We start from the raw sequence: 23991 nt of genomic DNA, 5'->3' as shown, positions 1-23991 counted from the left end.
AATAACAAGTTCATACCGTATAGCACAGGGAACTGTATTCAATTATCTTGCAGTAACCTATAACGGCAAAGAATATGAAAGCAAACATTTATATGTATGTGTATATGTATGATTGAAACCTTACGATGCTGTACTCCAGAAACTGACACAACATTGTAAACTGATCATACTTCAATTTTTAAAAAACGAAAAAAAAAACTGGACTACTAGGTTTAGAGTTTAACTCTTCACATTTCTTATATCCTTCACATGTTAAATTAGCTTGAAACATCATCGGTGATCCTGTTCCATTTTGTCCTGGCTCTTGCAGTCACTTCCGAGATGCTCTTGTTCTTTGCTATAATCAAGGTCACACTTAAAAAAGGCTGTTACTTCTTGATAGGAGTTCCAGGACGATAATGTTTTCAGTATGGAGGTTCAGCCACCGTTCCAGAGGACTGGACCAGTGAGGGGAAGACCGAGGGTCTCGGCCCAGCATGAGTTCTGTTCTCCACATATGACATCCTTCACTGCAGCTGGCGATCTAGGGGGCCGGGCAGGAGGGCCTGTAATGTGAGGATAAACATAACACTCCTACTAGCTAAACAAACCATAAAACAGATGCCTTTGCCACGGTCGGCTGGCCGACCATCACGGTGAAGGGAAAACCACACACAGCCCCCCACACGATGTCACCCAGCTGTCAGAGACCCTATAAAGTGAAGAACTGCAACGTGGGCTGAACATGAGACGCACCTGGGGGGCTCTAAAGATTCCTCACGCCCAGCCTTCCCCACTCCCATCCCCAGGAGTCTGATTTAACTGGTCTGAGATGGCGCCTAAGCCCCAGTATTATTTAAAAGCCCCCAGGAAATTCTCAAGTACAACTAAGGCTAGACCCCCTACTCCAAACCCCACCAGCCTCAGGGAACCGAGCACTAGGAACCTGGCACAAACTGCTTAACGCACACAGTTGCAGGGAGGAAAACCCCTAGTGTGTGCCTGGGAGCAGCACGTCCCAAATTCCTGAATGGTACCTCCCACACTCCCGGAGGGCAGGAAACCCTTTCCAGTGACTGTCCCTGCAGAAGACAAGAAGTCTGCCAGCAACAAGAGTAACACTTGAATTGCAGGCCAGACCCACGGCTGAGATGCTACTTGCCCAGCGGGGTCTGAACTCCCACTGGCAGGGACCTGGGTTCAGCAACAGGCCGAGATACAGTCATGCCAGGGGTTCCACAGGGTCCACGGCTTGGAGGTGGGACAGGTGCTGGAGATGAGCAAAATAAACCGGATGTAAGGACAACAACAAAAGCAAACGGTTGACTTTGCTTTGAGAACGGAAAAAGCCAGCAGTTGGTCGGCTTAAGAGCAGAGGGGAGGAGGGCTATCACTGAACATCCCCAGCACGTCCCGCGCTTTGGGGCTGGAATGGAGAGAGAAGCTATAAAGCAGCATTTCCTTCCCCAGTCTCTCTGGAAATCCAAAATCACGATCATAGAAGCCGTTCATGTCAAGGGGAGGGGAAAACAGGGACTCTCATCTCTTCTCCAAGGGAGGTCTGTATTCCCAGCTCCTGCTGGAAGGAGCTAGGCAGTGCTGAGTTGACACCTCCGGGGACAGAGCAGAACGCACGCTTCTTACAAGCAGGTGGGTGGTGCCAACTGGCCAGCACCGGGGGCTGGACCGCGTCCAGGAGACTGTGCTTGCCTGAGCTCCTGTCAGGCGAGACGCTGTTGTAGTACTGTGGCCGCTGCGGACGAGGAGGTGAGGGAGAGGATGAGGCTCTCCAGGCTACGACTCTACAACTGCCAAGAGCAGAGCTTGCTAGGAGAAATAAGGCTTCTTACTGTTGGGGGAGAAAAGGGGCTCTTTCTCCAAATCCCTTCCATTTAACCCCCTCTCCGTGCCCACAACATGCACAGAAAGATGTTCCATCAAAAACTGGTATTAGAAATAAAGGGATACCATCACAGCTATATTTTGGAGAAGGGAAAATAACGTTCAGGCGAGGGGCATCTCCTTGGTAAACCCAAGACAGTTCACATCGGTGCATGTGTTTGCCTGTTACAGACCATGTGGTGAGATCTGAGATCATGAGGTCACCCGGGCTTGTGGGAAGGCCAGGACCACCTAAAGTCACCCAAATGGCCTGAAGAGCCAGAGGCAAACCAGGCTAGAGGCCGGCTTTCCATCCATGAGATGAACTGGGTCTGCTTCCTGCCCTCTTTGCCCAGGTAATGGTGGCCACGAGTTCTCCCGGCAGGTGGACACTCTGAAGGTCAGGGGTGTGGCAGGATCCCCGCCTCAAGCCACTAGGCTCACCCTAAGATCCAGGTTAAGTCTGGAGGAGATGTGACATCTGGTGTCAGGTCTGTGCAGGTGGGACCAAGGAGCCTCCAGGAAAAAGGTGCAATCTAGGCAGAGAGTGAATCAAAATGCCTCTTTCTAAATCACAGAGAACGGATCAAAGGGAGGGGCGATTCTGAGTGGAACACAGCATCCCTCTTCCCAGCTGTCCTGTGTCTCAAGACAGAACAGCTGCCATCGCAGGGGTGATGGCAAACAAAATGAAACAAAAAAGAGCTATTTCCCCCCAAAACACGGGTAGCCGGTGGCACCTCGTGGGCACAAGAGCATCCTGGCTGCTTTGCTGCACGCGCCTCAGCAGAGGGAGCTGGTATCTAAGAGAGGGTATTGGCAGGAGGTGCAGCATTGATGGCACCTTGACGGGCAGGACACGGGACCTCAGGTCCTTTGGGGCAGCTCTCTGTGGGCATGAAAAGTGGCACCAATGCTATCAACAGGCAGCAGCACCACCACCCATGGGCATCTCTGGCAGTGAGTGACGCTCTCCTTGGGTACCCAGTCCCAGCTGCTGTTCTCAGCATCTGCAGATTCAGAAGATGTCACCGCTAAGAGCCACAAGGAACATGAAGGCAGCTCAGATGGACTGAGTCACCTGAGATTTGCCCTGAGACTCCCAAATTATTTAAACGATATTTGGGAAGGGGAGAGATTAAAGTTCTTTCCAGAATTGCTAGGAACAAAACTATCCAGTGAACTTAACTTTTTTTTTTTATTCCCAGGCAACTATGACTCAAGAAGTATATGTTATAAGAATAAAAGAATAAAAATAAAACTGAATAGAAAAATTTCTCTGCTTTTTCTTATGATGCAAATGCAAGGCACCATCCATTTACAAGAAACAAAAACGATTTTTTTTCCTCTCCACTCCAAAATGCCAATATGTATAAATGAGTTATAGGACTCACTTCTGGAAGGCAAAATACTCTCCATGGTTCATTTCCTCAGTCACTCAACAAAGAGTAAGTAAAAATAGATGAAGTTCCCAGCTAGTGCTAGCCTCTGTCAGGGATAAAGAACAACAATACTTACTTTATGTCAGACATTTTAACGTATGCAACTTCATTCAATCCTTATGACCCCACAGTGACAAGCCCTGCTTATTCCCATTTTAAAGCTGGGAAAACTGAGGCTTAGGGAAGTTAAGTGGCTTAGCCAAGATCATACAAATGTTAAGGGGCAGAACCAGCTCACACACTGGAATCTTCCAATTCTAGCTCCAGATTCTTGCCATCCCCTCAAAAAAATCCCCCACGTGGAGTACAAAAAAATATGACCCCACTCCCTGCTTTCAAGGAGCCATGAGACCCAAAACCCAGGGAATAACTAGAGACTAGAACCTGGTTCTGCCTTGTCCTGGTCCCCAAGGATGGGTGACAAAGGGAGTGATCTCGTAACTCAGGCAGGAAGATCTTGGTGAAGGTTGGAGTTGTCGGAGAGCTGTGCCAGAGACTGTGAGATGTGAGGATCTGAATAAGTAAACCCAAAACAGGCAGGGATGAGGCGAAGTGTATTCTGAGCAGTGAATGAGAAGAAATAAGACCTGCCTCTCTCAGCTGAAGTGGAGTGATGGAATGCGGCACTGTCAGTGGTGGCCGGTCACTCATGCTCTCCTTCACCAACATGTCCAAAGCACCTAGTGTGCGCCAGGCACTCTGCTGCGCCCATGAGGACACATGCCCCTCGGCGGCGGTCTCTCCCTCAAAAAGCTCACAGCCTAACTTGGTGAAGCAGCCGAACCGCATGCGATCCCCAGGCCAGCCAAATTGTCTCCTAGACTCCGCAATGAAAACATCGCAAGTTCCCAGTCCAAATCTTACTTGGCTTCTCAAGTCCGGCTGTTTATCAGCCCTGACTCACAGAGATAACACTTCTCAATATAGAGCGAGAGGGGGGAAATTCAGCTTGTAAAAATAAATTGCTCAAGAGTTCCTTCACTGCTTAACTTGGTACCCAGGATCACGCAGTCAGGAGAACGCATGCAGCTCTGGACTTCATGGCCGGCGCAGCTGCTCTGAGTGGGGACACAAAACATCAATGCAGAGACCTTGCCACTTCTGCTCTCTCTGTTGCAGCCTCATCTGAACTCTGGTGCGGGACGCTCTGCTGCAGGATGCAGGAAACAGATGAAAGCGATGCTTCGGAACCCTCTCCTTGGCACCTGGTGTCTTGCCACAGATCCCAGGGTGGGCTGTCAGAAACGGCATCAGCACACTTGTACAAATTGTTGGCATTGTATTTTCCACTCTGCAGCACCTTACGTCTTTATCTGCACTAGGTTTATAAGTGAAATCAACTGATAAAGCTTCAATTTCATACCATCTGTTATGTGTCACAAACACTGGTTGTGCAAAAGGGATGAGAAAAATCTTCTAAGACTCTGGAAACTTTCAGAATAGTTGTAAGCTCTGGAGGCTAGACGGTAAATCTTAAAGAGCCTTTGGATGTACTCAAAGGGAAACTTCCCATCACCGTAAGGTCAGGACTCCCATCCTCTCTATACGAGGACGGTGAACGCTTCTGTTCTGTTCAAGTATGTTTTGGGAGGAAGGTTCTGATTTGGTCCCCAGTGGGCCTGGTATCCATCACCTATGGACCTAAATGCATTGGGGTTTTGCTGGATTTAACGAAAGTGAAAACAGCCTGGAGCCAAAAACTTCCAGGGGAAATCCTCTTCAACCTCCCAGTGTCAGGAGAAACACCACTTCTCCTTGAACACCTTCCGGGATCAATCCCCAGGCAGAAGTAATTAATTCTCGGGAGCCATGCGAGCACCGTGCAGGTCTAAATCAGCTCCCACCACACTCTGAGCTGAACGGGGAGCTCCGTGAGGACAGGCACCTCGTTTCTCTTCACAGCCAACCAGTAACTGGCAGATGTTAATTGGACAGGGAATTATGGAGGAAAACTGGGCATTTTTCTCTGGTTGTCTCTTGTGTTGACCTATCTTATTTATGTGGGTTTTACATCTTTCTAAAGACAATTTAATTTATATGTATTATTATTATTATTTTAAAATCTATATTATTCAATTTTATTCCCCGCTCCCCCCCCTTGGACCACCATTCTTTTCTTTAAGTAGAGTCGGTTTATAATGTGTTAATTTCTGGTGTACAGCATACTAATTCAGTTATACATATATATGTATGTGTGTGTGTGTGTGTGTATATATATATATATATATATATTCCTTTTCATTATAGGCTATTACAAGGTATTGAATGTAGTTCTCTGTGTATATGTATTATTTTAAATTGCTGGAATTTCAGATTCAGAACTGAAAACATTGTATTAAACAATACACGCAGAACGTTCAGCATGTCAGTTATACAGTAAGTGCTCAATACACGTCAGCTGTTGTACTGTTACCATATATAAATTTAGCTGGACATTGACTTTGTGCCTTTAACATTCCTGGTCCTAACTGTCATGAAGGATTTTTTAAAAGATGCTAAGTATTCTCGGGAATTCGACATGAAACAAGAACTCACATTTATACAGTGGGGAAAATTTGATAAACTGTGTTTACAAAGTTTCAGCTGTGGGGTTTTGCTGGTGAAGAAACAGAGGTTCAGCCAGTGTTAAGTGTTTCACTCAAGGCCGCAGAGCCAGGATGGGCCCGAAGGAGGTCTCAGACCAAACCAAGCTGTCTGACTTCCAATCTGACATCCCAGCGCCTCTTGGGTTCTTCCCTAAAGCATTCTAACAAGTTTTTTGTTTATCAATTTTGTTTATTCCACTGAGAAAAGGACAGTTTACAGACATACGCACTCCAAAGGGGCCAGATGACGTCTGAAATTACAGGGATGGTAGGCAAAGCTTTACTGTTATTGAAAACAGAAAATCACAAACAACATTGTAATCACCGGCACAATTTTACACAAGATTGCTTTACCTGGTTTTGTTTTCCTTTCTTGTTAGATAATTTCACCAGCAGGTTTGTAACAAAGAAGAAGCAGGGAAAGGAAGGAGTCTCTCCCTGGAAATTTAATAGCATTATACTCAGTGATGAATAAAAGTACTTCTCTTATTTTGATCAGGCCTTGCCCACAGTATGAACTCGATAAATGCTCGTTCAATCGAATTATTATTACAATAGCTTGTTGCTTTTTTCCCACTGGGCAATAATAACTTTCATTTGTATAATGCTTTTCAGCTTACAAAACACATTCTTCTTGTATTCCCATTTCATTCTTACAGCTATTCCAAAAGGTAGATATTAATTTCTTCATTTTTACCAATCAGGGAGCAGAGGCCCAGGTAAGTTAGATAATTTGCCGAAGGTCAAAACTGCTCACAAGGTGTTGGCTTGTTAGGAAACAAAGACAATTTAGGAAAAGACTGGTGTTTCATGGGGAGGAGGTATAGCAGAGTGGTTAAGAGTTTGGGCTGTGAAGTCAGCCTGCCTCGGTTCAAATCGCATCCCTGCTCAAGTCACATGCACGCTCAGTGCCTCGGTCTCCTGCATGAAATGAAAATAACACCAGCTACCGTGGGGTGGGTGAGTTTGTAGGATGCCTTGGTTACAGTACTTGGCATTTACTGGAAACCCGTTTTAAGGATTCAATACATAGTAGTTGCTATTGTTATTCTGTCACCCTTTCTGTCCTGGGAAAGGTACTTCAGTAGGTCCCACCATGCCTTCAATGATCAAACGCTGCATTATCTAATCGGTTACAAACCGCAGAGGAGGCTGTGAGTCAGGGGCACGGGTCTGGGTGTGAGTCCTGGTTCTGCCCTTTATCAGCTACAAGATCATGAGAACGCCTATAATCCTTCTGGGCTGATTTCTGCTATGAAATGCGGCCACGACTCTAGACCTATCAGCCCCGCAGTGTCGTCACAGGAAATCGAGGGAGATTTAAAGGGAAAGCACTGCATAGTGTATCGGGTGTCATGCAGATTCCTTCCTTCCTTCACCATCCAGCCGTCCATTCATTCATTCACTCATTCACAGCCATGCAGAGTGCCAAGCACGGTGCTAAACGGTGCCGATTCCAAGACGCTTCAGGATGGTGGAGGAGACAGACGTGCAAAATGGCAAGTGACTACACTATGCTACTAATTCAAGTGAGGTATTATCACGATGTGCCTGTGACTGAGATGGACCCCGTGGGGGTTCTAAGCGTGCTTGAAAAATGTGAGCGCAGCCTACAGTCCTGATGGAGAGCAAAGCCTCACATCCTCTCAGCACTCACATCTAGGAACTTGGCGGAGGAAGGCAGGTGAGGACCCCACGCTGCCTGTCCCCTCTCTGCTGGGAGGAGGCACTAGGATGCAGGAGGCGTCTGTAGCTCTGGTCCCTTCAGTCCTGTGACACCATCTAACTCCTTGGCCCCTTCTCCCAGCAATGCAGTGGGGACACCCGATGTCCCCGAATTTGCTGTAGTTCAAGCAGACTCTTCCTGAAGACTTACTACGTGTCAGCCTTCGTGTCTGCCGAACAGAGATGGAAAAGACAGTTTCTCAGGCCCTGAAGGGGCTGCAGTTCAGTAGGACAGCCAGACTCCCATATTAATTATTCCAGAATTAGGGACTCATGGATGAGATCCAGGAAGCAAAGGGCTCATGTTAAAATGGTGAAAGGCCCCTTGGCCCACCTGGAGGTCTGAGAAGGCTTCCTGGAGGAGGTGACACTTGACCTCAGTATTAAAGGGGAAGAGTTAGTTAGGTGGAAAGAAAATGGTTGGGGGTGGTTATGTCAGAAAAGGGAAAAACAAAAACAAAAGGTAGAAACTATCCTGAAAGAGATCCACTTATCCCAGAGAACTGCTACCTTTTCCTCGCAAGTATAAATACTTGGTCTCAAAATACGATCACATTATGTCACCTACTTTTCATGGTTTGTCTCATAAGGAGCTTTGCAAACATAACTAATATTTGAAATTATCTGTGAGGTCTGTTTGATTTTCAGAGTCGCCACCTTTCATTTTCCTGAACCAGAATACCCCGAGAAGGGAAGAATTAGGGATCCGCTTTGATTTAATGTCTCCTTTGAAATAGTTCATCTACTTTATTTCTCCAATTGGATAAATAAATTATTCAGAACCCTGACTATGGGAGCATGCAAATCTGAAGTCTGAGCCAGAATACTGGTGGTCAAAGGTTTCTATCTCATTACAGAAGATGTTTGATATAAATATTAATTTTCCTAAAGTGGTGATGACAGAGATTTCATACAAAGGATGTTCATACTGGATTAAACATCAGACTCGAATTACCTGAGCCGTCACATGTATGGAGCATCAAATTCCATTTGATCCTGATAAGAAGCTGCCCTGGAGAGTCATTCTGGATTTAGCAGGCTCATGTGGTCCACGGCCCCTTTACCAAAACATATGACTATCGAAAATATTACCGTGACCTAATTGCCTTGGTGAGAGGCGGGGAAAGACAGAAGTGAAATTGTATAATTTGCCCACATAGTATAAATTCTGCTGCAATAAACAACTTTTTATTAATCGCCTAGTGTAAGTCCAGTGTGAGATAGATGTTCGTTCTACGATACCTTACAGTACTGCATCTTCCCGAACCCTTCCTTCCTCCTCCCAGAGAAAAGTGAACCACAGTGGGAATAAACGTCTTACTCAAGGTCAGGTAACTGGGATTCAGTGATGGCTGTTGTGAGAATAAATGAGATAAAACATACGTTGAACGTTTAGGATGGCGATGGAGACGGCCACTGCCGTCATTAGGAAAGTCTAACTCAGCAACGTCCCCAAAAATGTATCACTCGGAAAATGTACTATGGGGGAAGAAGGCTCCTGATGGTTGGTCAGGATGGCACAAACCTAGATGTTCGCTCAGCAGGTTTGCAGAGCAACCTGGCGCGGGCACACTCGGAGGCGGCTGGCAAGACCTAAGAGAGGTACCAGCTCTCACCTTTCTGGTCCACATGTGTCAGATTCTCTCCCAACCAACCAGAATATCACAATTCTTCAGACACTGTTGAAGTCTGCAAACTGGCACCGAGTTAAACCTGTACCTGCTAACAGATCCTAGGGACGTGTTCCAAAGCGAATTATGGGCAGGATCTTGGACCAGGATCACTAGCCTGTGTAGCGCAGACATTGCTGTTAGGCACTTTTGCACAAAAGGGATAGAAATTGTGTTCCTTTTCTTTTCCAATGTCTATTAGACAGAGAACTGTATTAGATATTCTGTGGCTATTTGTCTCTGTGTAACAGAGAAAGTGGCCAATGGAAATGGGGGCCCAAAGAGGTCAGAGAAAATATTTTTTTAAAATATTGTCTCCCTGAAACATTCAGAAAATCGCAGTTGAAGTGGGCAGCTTAGCCTGCCTCATTTGAACTCTGGAACGCTGAAGGAGAGGCTCAGGAGCTCTGGGCTTGAGCCCTAGTTCAACCGTGAACTTGATAGTGACTTTGTTCCAATTCCCTCATCTGTAAACAAAGGTATCAGACAAAATCAGAGCGTCCTGAAACTCCACAGAACATGAATGCTGGGAGATACTTCCAGAAGCCTTAGCATAAACGGATTCTTTACAAAAATAAAAAAACAAGAATGCAACAACAAGACTCCATAAACAGGGCTACCATTTACATCCCTTTCTTGGAGTGTCACAATGCTAATGGCAGCACATTAAAGATTCTGAAATTCCTGATGGAAACAGACCCGTTATTGTTCTTCAAGTCACCATTTCCAAGCTCAGTAGACCGTGACACGTAACGCCTTTACACATCTTAGGCAACTGGTAGAACCCACTTCTAGAAATACTGGATTACATGATCCTGAAGGTTCCCTCTGCTGCTGGATCCCACGATCCTCTAGAGAAGGTTTCATTTTGCCGTGGAGGTTTGTGGTAGAGACACGTGACCTGAGAACATCTTTCTCAATTCCTCTCCCATCCGACACCTAAGACCTCATCATCACCCATTGCTGGGTTTGGAAATGGGAGGCAGGGAGCTCGCCCTCCGAGAGGCTGCCCTCTATACGTCCCTGCAGCTAACTGGGACTGTAAAACTTTCCTCCGAAGCTCCCAAAGTCCACAGAAATAGGACATTTTGTGTTAGAAACTAAGACCTGAGGTTTTAGATACGTCTTCCCAGTTGATGGAGCCACTTGGCTCCATAACCCTCTCATTGCTACAAACACTAGGTTAGTTGAGACCCCTTTCCACCCCAAAGTTACATGACTTCATAGAGACAAGCTGATAGAAACATTTTTGACTTTATCATAAAATCATCAGCTTACGACTGATGCGTTTAACAAGTACGTCCCACTTAGGACATCCCTGTGGCCAGGGTAGCTGCCAGAAGCAAATATGCTAGTGCTTTCCCAGTCCTCCTGAAGGGGGGTGACCCTCTTAGGAAGCAGAGGCTGGGGCTGCCGTGGCCCTTTAAGTATGCACTGATTTAGGTCACACATTTGTGCCCCGGATTAAAAATAAAACACCACTAGGAAAATTGTCCGGGTGATACTCTGGGCCACTGGGATGTCTGATCAGATGCCTGCCCAGGTGATCTAATGATGGGGGCAGGGACTGGAGATTTAGATGACCAGGAAGAATGAGCTGCTACACACGAGTTTTCCCTTGAAATTCATTTTCACTATGACACGCACACACATACACAAAAACTAAAAACATCTCCTCCTTTCTTTCTGCACAAAGTCCAGATTCCTCTGGATGAATTTCATGGCCCCTCAAAGGCTGGCTTCACTTGATTTCTGCCACTTACAATGCATTCCCGCCACTCTGGACAGTCTTGCTCTTTGCTCTCCCACAAGCTTTGTATCTCCACCATTATGACCACCGTTTAGCTCTGTAATTTCCTCATGTCATTTCAGGTACTCCTCAAAGCCACTCTGAGAGACAGATACTGTTACCATCATTTAACAGTTAGGGAAACTGAGGGACAGAGAGGTTAAGGAACTCGCCCAAGGTCACACAGCTAGGAAGACGTAAAGGTGGAATTTAAGCGCAAGTCATCTGTGTCCAAAGTCATCACTCTTAACTACCAGTTTACGGAGGCTACGTTCATCTTGTCATTTTCTCCAACTCTGATCAAGCCATTAAGGTCAAGAGCAAATCCCGCCCCCTTTTTGAAGCACGCCCTCAGCCCCCCTGGCGGGCTTTCCCCCCGATTTGCCACACTGTCTCACTCACCATCTTTTTCTCATGTTGTGTGATGCCAATTTGTGTGTGAATGACTTCTGACCTGACTGTGAGGATCCTGAAGTCAGGGGCCAGGCAAAGTGTGATGTCTGCGTCAACAATGCCCCGCATAGTATTAGCTGCACGGCATGGCAGGCTCTAAAAGAAACCTGCTCACAGATGAGTTCTTTGATGGCCTTCTGGAGGCACCAGAGCATCTCAATCTCCCCATTCCTACGCCACAGACACACCTGGCCCTGGAAGCCAAGAGCCACAAGGAAAGAAATACAACTTAACAAGGAGAAACAGTTGATCACCCAATGACGTACATGACAGACACTTGAAAATCAAGTGCCAATCCAACAAAGCAACCACTTTTGCGTCCTCACGAGCATCGGAGCGGCTCCTTTACATCTGGCCTAGCATGTGAACGGGCAGGTGCCTCTTCCCTTTGAGAGACGTCTCTGGCTATGAACGAGCCACAGGCAAGAAGGAGGCAGGAAGGGGAAGAAGCCATTATGGTTTTAATGGTTTAATCTGCGGATATATGTTGTCAGCCTGGCCAGCCTCCAGGAGCACTGAGAACCGCCAGCTCAAGCCAACACAAGCACACGCTAAGTTGACAGGCAGCGTAACAAGACGCAGATTGTATAACCGAAGGAGAGCGCAAAGCCCTCCGCAGATTCAGGCTCCCTGGCGTCCCAGCCTGAAAGCAGTAAATGATACAGGCACCGTGTGGACGGGTTTAGATACACACATGTGGAAGTTCTGCACATAAGGATGTGGAAAGGTGCTGGAGCAGGGATTTCGTTTGGCACAGAGCACCAGCCGCAGATGCGAGGGTCCTTCTGGGACGTGGAAAGGGGCCCCGATTCTGACCAAACGCAGCTTCTCCTTACTGTTGGTCACGAGCCTGGAGGGTGGGAGCGGCCTGCTTTGAATTCTGAGTGCCTCTGCCTTCCTGGAAGTTTTTCAGCTGGGCTTTCTCTTTAATGCCTTCAATTATATTCCCAAGCACCTCGACCCAACAGCCACAGGAGTTTGGCATTTCCTGGACCATCTAGAAAACGACCTGGCAGCAGACTGAGCATAGCTTTTTTTTTTCCTGATGCAGACTTTAATTTCTTTTTTCCCTCTCTCTCTCTTTCTAACTGCTAGAGAAACAAGAGATTAGTGCAGATGGATGGAAATATTTTTTCCGCTTCAGCATTTGCTGTCAAAACCAAGCACCGGGAAGGTTCTCAGATGGGGTCTCCGGCAGCATGGAGATTCCCAGACCCATCTTCAGTTATAATCACCTGGTCCTACAAGGAATGCACAGATCAAAGACACCGGCCTTTTCTGAGAGCAGTCCCTCGACACGGCCCCTGGAGTCCTATCTGAGGCAACTCTGTTCCCCGCTCTTGCATCTTATCTTGGCCATTTCTGAGCTGTCCTCGACACACTGGTACCCTGCCTTGGACACCACGAAATGAACACTTGGCAGCCGTCACATGTGCACCCGCCCAAACACAGATGTTGGTATCACTGATAACCCCAGGAGCCCTGTGCTCTAATACTCGCTAGAAGGGTGATTCTGTCTGAACAGGCTCACAGTCGAGTGGGGAAAACATGAGCCTTGCTCAGAAGACCTGGGAGCAAGAGATGAAGGCCAAGGACATGGCTGAAAGTCGGGTCAAAGGAAATGAAATGGTTACAGAAGATGGGGAAGACGATATGGAGGTGATGCCGTCTGTGGTCATGAAAAACAGATTCGGTTGTAAAAGGTGGGGAGTGAGTATTCCTGGGATGAATAAACGCATCTAACAACTGCCTTGCTTTCCATCACCATGACGGCTATAAACAGTGGGCCGGACACTCTGGCGCAGTACGTACACCATCTCATTTCATCTCCAGTCTTGGGAGCTGCATATGACTGTCCCTATTTAAACCGAGAAGAAATGGAAACTTTCAGAGGGTAAATGGCCAGCCCCCAAATTGGACAGCCAGTAAAGGAGATCAGCTCTGATTCTAAGGCATGGTCGTTACAAGCTCCAGGATGCTTGTCTGACGTGAGTGGCGATGGGGCAGGAGGGCTGCTGGCTCAGAGTGTGGGCGAGAGGCTCTCATTGTCCACCACGCAGGAACAGCAGTGATGAGCAATGGTGGAGGTGGGCGGTGGGAGCAAATGGCTGCAAAGAGCCACGTCTGGAGGGAAACTAAAGAGATCTATGTCAATTTCCCTGAGATGTGGAGCAATTAACCATTTCCGGGTGGTCGGTGCTGGAAAGGAAGCTGGCATCCTCTGGGTTTTGGCCCCCTGGCCTCCTGGAGATGGACAGCCTCTCCCATCCCTCTGCTTATGGTACTTCCCTCAGCTTCATGTGAAACTCCTTCTTCCAGATACGGCGGAACTCAGCAGGAGTGTCCCAGTTAGCTCTGCCAGCACACTCCGGGAGGCAGGTGTGGGCCTCAGCCCTGGGCACCACCGAGAGGCTCAGACCATGTGTCTCAGCTGCAGGGATGGGGGTCCTTCAACAGGCCTCTCCTGCTAGGATATGCAAGGGGGAGGTTCAGCAGTGGGTGGCTTAAAGTCTGTGTCAAATGATTCCTTACTTCTAATTAAGGGCATGGGAAGACCAGAAAAGCAAGGTGGACTTCGCACTAGTATTTGCCGGCAACACTCCACCCTCATTTCATATTTTCACTCACAGAAACCTCTTAGAGCCCCGTGGGGCAGGAATTATCCCATTTAACAGACTGGGGAAGCCCATCCTAGTAACTGGTCCTGTCACACAGCTTGTAAGGGGCTTAAATAGAAGTCCATCTGACTCCCACCCTGCATGGCGTTCCCACCCTGCTGAGGCCTCTCTGGGGCTTAGCGGGGTTGTTTTCGGCGACATGGCATTTGTACGCTCTCCTGGAGAAGAAGAGGTGTGGCCCCTAGCTGCGGAGGGCTAGCCTGCTTCTTCTGGAAGCAGGGATCCCAGTTTGAGTCTAACTGGTACACTGGCCTAGGACTCAGGTCTGGCTGGTGGAAGGCAGGGTGGGGGACACTGTCTGACTGTAGGAGGATCTGGGAGCTTACTGGGAAACCCCCCGACCCCAGGGAACAAGCCTGGAGAGCCACAGTGTCAAGGGCCAGGGTCAGGGTCTGAGGGGAGCGAGTCATTCACAGCTTTCATCCAGTTCCGTCCCCTGTGGCCTCATACCTGAGCCCTGAATCCTGAAACTAGAATAAAAGAGCTGGGAAAGAACCCTGCTGGGGCTGGAGGAGCGTAGGGGAGGCAGTGCTGCCTCATAGCAAGCGGGGGGAGGTACAGCCAGCAGGCGCTGGGGTGTGGGGTCCTGCAGGCACAGAATGCAGTGGCCTGAGCAGGTCGCCAGGCAAGCTTCTGGGTGGACCAGGAGCCACTAGGGGAGAACGCTGGCCTCTGTCTCCGGGCACAGCAACCCGACAGCAATGGGCAGTGCGGGTGCTGGTGCGGGAGGACGGACAATGGCGCCTCTGAGCGGCAGGTGGGAGGAAGCACACCTGAGTCACTGCTGGGTGGAGCAGGTACAAGAGGGTGCGGGGGGGTAGGGAGAGGTCCTGTTTGACACCCTCGGGAATCATAAGTTACAGGGAATTACACCATATTAATGATGCCACAAGGGTGTTCCCCGGACCAAAAAGAGAAAGCCTCTCTTTGTCCTTCTCTCCTTGTAGCAAACATTTGAGTGCCAGCTACGAACCAGGCAGAGCCTAAATTCTAAAGGTACTGAGAACTCTAGGACGGTCCCTGTCAGGGAGTGCTGCCCATCGGCAGGGGCGGGGGGGGGGGGTTGGGGGAGACAGTGAAGTAAGCACCAGCTACAGCACAGGGTAGCGGGTTGATCATCTTGGCATCCATCCTTCTCGGAATATGAGCGCAACTCCTCTCACCTCTGGGTGGGTCTTTTTGATGACCAGTGAGAAGGAGTTTCAAGACATAAAGGCAGACGAGCTATGCGATTCTTCAGTGATGGACAATGGAATTCTCAACTGAAGCTGAAGGCCATCAGACCCTTTTACAGGAATGTCTGGAAGACCTCCAATGAAGACAGCTTTCGGGGCCAGCAGGGCGATGGAAGGACGCCTTGTACTATGGCAGTTTCTGGGCCCTTTGAGCACCAGCCAAGGACCATGTCAACCAGGGGTGTCTGCAGTGTTTGGCATCACATCTTTGAGACTATGCTCCACCCTGTCTTCCCAGTTTAAATTCTCAGCAGCCTGTCCTACAGCATCCCGGTAACAGAAAAGGAAAGGCAAAACATCACCCTCTTCTCAGTTCTGCTGCTTCTCTCACCACCTAGAATGTGTCCCGCAGTTGCCCTGAGTGGCCGGGCACACATCCAAACGCAGAATTAGCAATGATCTCTGCCCACTAGGCTTAAATGCTAAGTCCCAGCATTAAGGAAACATCTAAGTGCATAATCACAAGAGGAAGAAGCAAGTCCTCTAGGGGAAGAACTTAACACATCTGAGCGAAAGAAGGGGCTAGCCCTACACGAAGCCATTTTGCTTTGTTGTAAGACAAGACAGTTCAATAAACACACCAAAGGGGAGGAGCCCTCTGGGGAGGGCAAAAGCCGCCTTCACATTGGTGAAGTCATTAGGATGCAAGGAGAGTTGCAACTGATTTTTCTGTTCACAAGAACTTTTTTTTTTTTTGGCAAGCACTGTTTTCTTTTTTTTTTTCTCCATGAAACACTAATTAACACCATCCTCTCTTGCTACTCAAAACCTGAGCAACAGTCCACCTATCTGTCCCTGCCCCATCCGGCCAGTCCATCCCCTGTCCACAATGTCATGTTCAATATATTTGTATTAATTCGTTCAGGCTGCTGTGACAAAGTGCTGCAGACTGGGTGGTGCTGACAGCAGAAATGTACTGCCTTACAGTCCTGGAGGCTTGAAGTCCGGGGTCCAGGCGTTGGCAGGTTGGTTGGTTCCTTCCGAGAGCTGCAAAGTGTGGATCTGTTCCAGGTCTCTCCTTGGCTTGCAGATGGCATCTTCTCCCCGTGTTTTCACATCATCTCCCCTCTATGTTCTCTGCATCCAAATCTCTTCTTATAAGGACACCAATCATGTCGGATTAGGGCCCATCCTAGTCATCTCTTTTTCACTCAATTACCTCTTTAAAGACCAAATCCCCAGAGAATGTCTCATTCACAAGTACTGGGGGTTAGGATTTCAACATACGGATTTTGGAGGGCACACATTTCAAAGCCCACAGTGATACTCGTAGAGACGGCTTTCTGGTACGTCTTGGAAGATGACTCGTGTCTCTTCAGCTAGTCTGCAAATTCCACCAATGTCGTTTGTTTCCATTTGCACCAAAATGAATGGTGAGTTAACGCTTAAAAGTTGTAAGCTCCATGAAAGAAGAGATTGTGCCTGTCTCATTAACCAGGATTCACTCCAAGAACAATATGTGGCATGGGGCAGGAACGTATTAAACACGAAACGAATGAATAAAGGACCAGAGAGTCCCATACTGGGAAATTACATCCCTCTGTTTTTCCTAAGACCCTTTGCCTTTAGGGAACAATCTAATTTCAGCTTTCAGAGTAAGAGGAAATGCTTAGTATTTGGGGGGAAACCTGGTACGTTCTAAACATGTTGTATCAGCCACGGAAGTAAACTAGGCTAGCAATCCACTGGGCAGTCAGAAATGCCCTTTGAGTGTGAATGAATAAGATTCTGATGATACGGCACACCAGTGAAGTCAGTCCAGCTCGGCACCAGTTTTCACTGGGTCAGGGTTAATCTGGGCACTTAGGACTGAGGTCTGTCCACTCCACTGCCATGATGTTGCTGCAGGGCCATGCATCCCACGCCATACCTCTAGAATATTCCACTCACTCTTCTGCCATCACAACAGAATTATCCGGGATATTCTAAAGCAATGCATTACACAAAACCACCTTCCACGGGTCCAATTTGGGCCACCCACGTATCTTCTGCAGGGCATGCACATGCATTCTAATCAGTAGCAGGAACTGAAGTTAAGAATCTCTCAACCCCCTCATTACTTAAGGTCCTTGCTACTTGAGTAACTATATCTTAAGTAGATTGTTTTTTAAGAGTGCAACATATAATTATTGGCATCAATATGCACATGTATTTATGCATGGACTGATGTAGTCATATGCAAATGCATGTGTTTATAAATACATGTGTTCATGCATTATGTGTTCTTGGCAGCGGCTACTTCATCACCCCCACCCAAAGTTTCCAGTCAAGAGAGCCAAGGGAGTTGGGGATCAGCAGCAACAAGACGTGACACCATCAGATGGAGCTCGGAGAGGCAGAAGCACTTACAACAAAGGGTACCCAGGTCCCTGCTTACGTCGATCACTATGACATGCTCCCAGCTCCATCCAGGATGACGGATGGGCCTGTAATTTGTTGTTCCTGTTGTTTTGGCACACGTTTGCAGAAGCAAACTCGCTCACGTTTCCCCTGCTGAAAGCCCAACCATCCACAGGAAACAGACTTTGGCATTTTAGCTGCTTCACAGGCTGGGTCATCCATAAAAGTTTAATTTTCTCAAAATATTCAGTGAGGTGCTTTTCCTGAATGAAATGGTTTCTGGCTCATCCATGTATTGATGCAAGTAAATAGAAGGAGGATCGGTAAGTCAGGAATCTAATCAGCTATCATCCAGCCCATCTGGTTTAATTAGAGAGCTCAGCAGCTCGCAGGCACCTTTTAGTAAAAGGCTTCAGGAACCGGCTCCCTTAGAAGCGGGGGTGCTTCTGAATGTAGTTTCAAGTGCCTGCCATCTTCCCTGCCTCCACAGAGCTCCTTATCAAATTCCCATCACAGAAAGACCGGAGACACATCACTGGATGCCTCTAAAGGGAATCCGATGGAAGCGAATGTAGCCTAGGGGAACAGCACGAAACATCACAGCCAGCCCCTCAATGCATCTGATAAACATCAATTAACCAAGCACGCCCTGGTGCCTCCACTGTGCCGGGCACTGTGTGAATGAGGCTTGGACCAGCTCTGCTGGGGGTGACAAGTGTGTCAAGAACCGACTTCTAAAGCCTGAGGTGTCCACCGAGACGGTGAGGTCGCCCCAGGGATGGGACGTGATGGGGGTCTGCACTGACTCTGGAAGGGAAGTGAGAGCCACTGGGGCAGAAGCATGAGGAAGGAGCTTAAACTTCAGCATGAACCGAAACCACCTGGGAGGCTGGTTCCAGCACAGATCCTACCCGCAGATGTTCTGATTCAGGAGGCCTAGAGCGAGGCCAGAGAGTCTGTACATCTAACAAGCTTCCCACTGATTCTAATTCTGCCAGGGCAGGGACCATATTTTGAGAAAATACCAGCGGTTCTCAGTCTGGGCTCACACTGGAAGCACCAGGAGTATCAACAGCTACTGGACCGTGGGTCTCCTCCCCAGAGATCGACCTAACTGGTTGGCTGTGCAAGCTGGACATAAGGGATTTTGAGCATGTGTATTTTAGGAATTTCAAAACCAACAGAAAAGTTACAGTTATGGTACAGATACCTTTTTTTTGTTAAACAAACTGAACCATTTAGTCATTTAACAAACTGACTAGACCCCCTTCTTTGTAGTCCATGTTTTTTTCCCAAACAAGAACATTCTTCTACAAAGCGACCACGCAACCATCAAAATCCAAAAATCCACACTGATACATTATGATCACTCAACGTGTGCTAAATATTCCAAAAAAAATTTTTTTTTTTTGGTCAAAGGATCTGGTTCAGAATTACACGTTGCCCTCAGTCACGTCGCTTTAGTTGTCTCCATTCTGAGACAATTCCTCAGTCTTTTCTGAACTTTCATGACTTTGACTTGTTTTGAGGATCCTAAGTCAGTTTTTTGGAAGACGTTGTTCCATTTTGGTCTGTCTGATGTTTCCTCGTGGCGGGACCCTGGTTATACGTTCCGGACAGGGTGATGCAGTCCTGACACGGTGCCTTCTTATTGTAACCTTCAAGGGGGCACCTGGTGTCCCTTTGTCCCAATACTGACAATGTTCCCTTTGGCCATCTGATTAAGGGGGTGACTGCTAGGCGTCTCTACTGCAGATTTACTCATTTTCCTTTTGCAATTAATCAGAACTCTGTGGGGAGCTGCTATGACGTCATGTGAACATCCTGTTTATCATCAGACTTTGCACCGACTCGTTAGCTGACTTACATCAGTATGAGCTCCTGGTCTCTCACGCTGTCCGGTAGATTATACTCTATCGCCATCACTGCATGTTTGAGGCCAGTGGGAGCCCTTCCACCTGGCCCTGACTGCTGGTCTCTCTAAAGCTTGCCAGGCAATTCTAAAGCACGGCCAAGGTTGAGAATCACTTCTCCGGGTAGGGCAAAGCACCGTAATGGGAGAACAGGAGACAATGAACACAGCGTCAGGGAACCGGACGGTTTTCAGCAAGGCTGGCGGACAGGACAGAGATGGAGGTGACAAGAGACTCAGTGTCCAGGGTTCATCTGGGCCCAGACTACACCATCATCTTCATCACCGTCATCTCCAGTGATGAGGTTCCATCCCTCTGTGTTCGCCAGGCTGTGACCCCACACATCATGGAAGGGCTGCCTCGCACGCAGTTAAGAGCACGGACTTGAGGGCAAGGATGTTTTAGTTCCTGCTCTTACACTTCCCAGCTGTACAACCTTGAGTTTGTTACTCACTATGCAATGTGCCCCCCCACCCCACCCCTAATTCTTCTGTTGAAGCCCTCAACTCCAGGGTGGTTGTACTAAGACATGGAGCCTCAAAGGAAGAAAAGTTAAATGTAGTCCCGAGGGTGTGGCCCTAATTCTACGGGACAGTGTCTGTGTAACAGCGACACCAGAGCTCTCTGGCTCCTGCGCCCACCCCATACTCATGCACCAAATGGGGACATGTGAGCACTCAGCTAGATGACCACCGTCTGTAAGCAAAAAAAAAAAAAAAAAAAAAAAAGGCTCAGAATGAAACCTACTCTGCTGGCACCTTGATCTTGAACTTTGTGCCTCCACAACTGTGAGAAAATAAATTTCTGTTAAGTCACCCAGTCTATGCTGTTTTGTTATGATGGCTCAAATAAACCGAGGCCTGGCTTATCTGATCTAAGTCTTGTTTCCCACCTACAAAGCAGATACAGCCGATCCTCCCTCCTGGAGGCCTGGAGAGATTTAAATGAGAACATCAAGTACTTAGCATGGTGTTGGCTCTCAGTATTTCTATTACTTGACTCATCCTCAACCACACCCTGCACATTCCCACTTCCCTGCCCCTGTTCATAATCAGGTCAGTCCCACAGACACTATCTGAGCACGTCCCTACTATGTGCCAGGCTCTGTACTAGGTCCTGGGGGTACACAGTGCACCACGCCTTGCCTCAGGTCCAGAGCCGCGAGCGAAACGCTGCCCACTGCTGCCCTAGGTTAGGAGCTGCTGCAAATTCCACCTGAGGAAAGGGACTGATTCGCAGGAGGAAACACAAACTTGGTTTGGAACCTGTTTCACAGCCTCAGGCTTTTGAGAAAAGGAGTAAATCACAGGATGTGATTCAACAATCCTCTATACTCTTCCTTGGTTTTCTGATACTTATATGGTCACAAAGTCTTCCCCCAGCTCACTAGCAACTGGCTCAAGGCCTCCAAACTAAAAGAGGTTTTTTTTTTTCCCCCTCACCTGTCAAAAGAGATTTTTCCCTCTTTGTGTGGGTCTGAGGTTCTACATTGTAACATTATAAAGTGAAAGCAACTTTAAACCAACTAAGCAAAAATGGAAAGGCCTGGCTCTGCTCCACTGAAATTCAGATGGGAGGACAGAAAAATTCCCGAGCCACAAGCAAACATGACCTAAAGAAGGGTCCAACTGACTCATGTTGGAAAAACCACGGTTATTACTTCGTACCTCCTTTGGGGGTAGCTACAGAGGAGTAATTTCTTTTTATTTTACTTTTTTTTTTTTTTGGAGGAGAACTAAATTAGGATGAAGGATTCAAAATAAGTCTGATGACATAAAATCTTTAGAGTCCAAAATTTCGTACACAGTTCAGATTTAAGCATTGAAAGGGGCGTCACGCATCAGAGGAGATAGCTCTGGCTGGGATATGATCACAGAAGCCCCCTCCTCTCATTTCCTCGAACACTCTGTTTGTACCTCCTTTCTTGCTTTTCCTGATTTCCTCCTGGGTTTAGGGTTTTTGAGGGCAACTTAGTGACTTCCTTAAGAGGCAGCTCCTTGCTGGTGCCCCCAGGGCCCAGCACGAAGCAGGTCCGCTCTTACCCCTCCTGATTTTGCACGCCCTGAACTTAGCAGTGGGAGGCTGGAGGCATCAGGGGAGGCAGCGGACGTCCAGCATTCAGCCTGGGATGGGGACACACAGGGCTGTCCACTTTCTGCTGGAAATCCCCACTCTGCACACTTTTTCTTAGTAATTCTTCGCAATTCGTTTCCTCATTCCACTGCAATCTTTAAATGTTTCTCTTTTACCATTCTTGACCTCAGAATTAGCCTTTCTATTTATAACCGCCAAGCTCCCCTTCCTTCCTTCCTTCAAGCATTTTCTGCAAGCCTTTTAAGGCTCTTCTACAAATATGAACAGTGAATGAAAGACCCTGAGGAGGCAGTCACTTTTCTCGTAACCCGTAAGAGCTTTCAGGAGAGACAAATTATGTTCTTTCAGTTCATAGACAGGACTGGCTCATGCTGGGCTGGTGAGAGCCTGTGCCAGGGCAGTGGTTTTCAAACTGGGTCCCCTGGAACTTGAAGCTTCCTTGGTAGCACCCTCTAGGCCAAGGAGGAGAAGAGGAAGGGCAGGGGAGAAGTGAGGATGGGGGTCCTGCCTCCCAGTCGTGCCTCAAACCCAGACATTCTGCTTTTATCTGTCTTGCACACTGGGCTTCTCCAAAAGATTCCAGTGGAAATAGAAATGGTTCCTTGGCTATAATATTTTCTGAGCCACTGGAAGAGTGGGAAAACATATAGCCAGTCAGACTGGTTAAATGGTGGGAAATCTTTTCTTTAAAGGTAGATTGGATTTGCATATTGGAAACAGCCAAAGGTCACCTGGAGCCAAGACTGGTGGAAAGGTATGTCAGCACAAGGAATAATGACAGAATAAAACAACAATGACAGACAAAAAGGCAGACTGTGGCTGTGATAGGAAAATACAGTACATGTGTGTGGCTCGGGAGAAACTGGGAACCCCAACCAAGCATTTGCGTCAGTGCTGGAACGAATATACAAACCGACCCTCTAAGGTGATGGCGCTGAAGTCTGGGACTCATTTATATGCATACATTCTCCTGTTGGATGTGACTGTGGTTTTGTGTGTGTGTGTGTGTGTTCAATCTCGCTGCTTTAAAATCAAAGTCCAGAACTCCTCGAGTTAGTCTTTGAGGAAAGAAGGCCTCACAGTGTTTATTCTGGGTTCAAATGCTGCTCCAAAAGTTATGCGGTGACTCCAGAAAAATCATGTAACCTCTCTACACTCAGTCTGCTCATCTGTAGCATAGGATTAATAATCGTTCTTACTTTATAGGGTTTTTTTTTTTTTGGAGATTTAAATGTGGTAACACGTTAATCCCTCAGCACAGGCCAGGCACAGGGTGAGTTCTCTTCGTGTCTGTTGTCCGGTTAGCGATTAGTTCCTGCCATTGTTTTCCTCCGACCTGAAGATTCTCCACCACACCTGACCTGCTTCCTCAAGAATCCTCATCTCTCTTCAGATAAAAGATGAAGTCCTGCTTTAATTGATTAAAAAAGCATCAGAAACACAGGCAGCTTTGCTAAATCGTCCCATGACTCATAGGAAATCTGGGATTAGAACGCCAAGGAGAGGCGGTTTGGGCAGCTGGTCATGGAGAGAACACAAATTAAAGGCCTGTGTGCCTTGTCTCCGTGGGTGGAGACATGAAAGAGTGATCAGGAGGGTTCTGGAAAGGAATGCCGAACCATGAGAGAGTTCTAGAATCACAGGTTCACTGACTGCCAGAGTGGGATCTGTGAGAACCCTCCCTCCCGTTTACACAACGGTGTGGCTCAGAGAGGTTAGGTTACTTGTCTAAGGCCACACAGCTCGTTGGTGGAAGAGCAGGATAAAAGGTTCTGCATCTCATCTCAGGGGCCACTGACTTTTCCCTGCCCCCTGCCCAGTTTTACTGTGAGCGAGGTCTGTGTGAAGTGCCAGGGCCTGTGAGGGACGAGCCGGGAGGCTGGGCGGCCTTAGCTGGCTGCTCTGAAAACGCTCTGATTTTTCAAGTGTGCAGCCTCAAAGCTTTGCCTGCAGTTTCCCTGTCTCACCTTCTACTAAAAGATGTTCACTCTGAAACTTGTAACAGCAGTGACCTCTGACAGACCGGCACGTCCCGACTGTTAACATTCTTCTGCTTACAACAGAAGTTGCCCTCAAGACCCTTGTAGCCAGGCCCTGGGAGGGGGTGACCCTGTCAGGGTCGGGCCTCAGGAAGAACAAAGACCAAAGGCACCTTGGCTTTACGGGTCTGGGAACCACCGACCGCTCAGTCCAGCTTCCTGCAACCT

The sequence above is a fragment of the Vicugna pacos genome, chromosome 6 (assembly GCF_048564905.1).
Source record: "Vicugna pacos chromosome 6, VicPac4, whole genome shotgun sequence".
Taxonomy (NCBI): domain Eukaryota; kingdom Metazoa; phylum Chordata; class Mammalia; order Artiodactyla; family Camelidae; genus Vicugna; species Vicugna pacos.
This window is presented reverse-complemented; position numbering follows the sequence as displayed.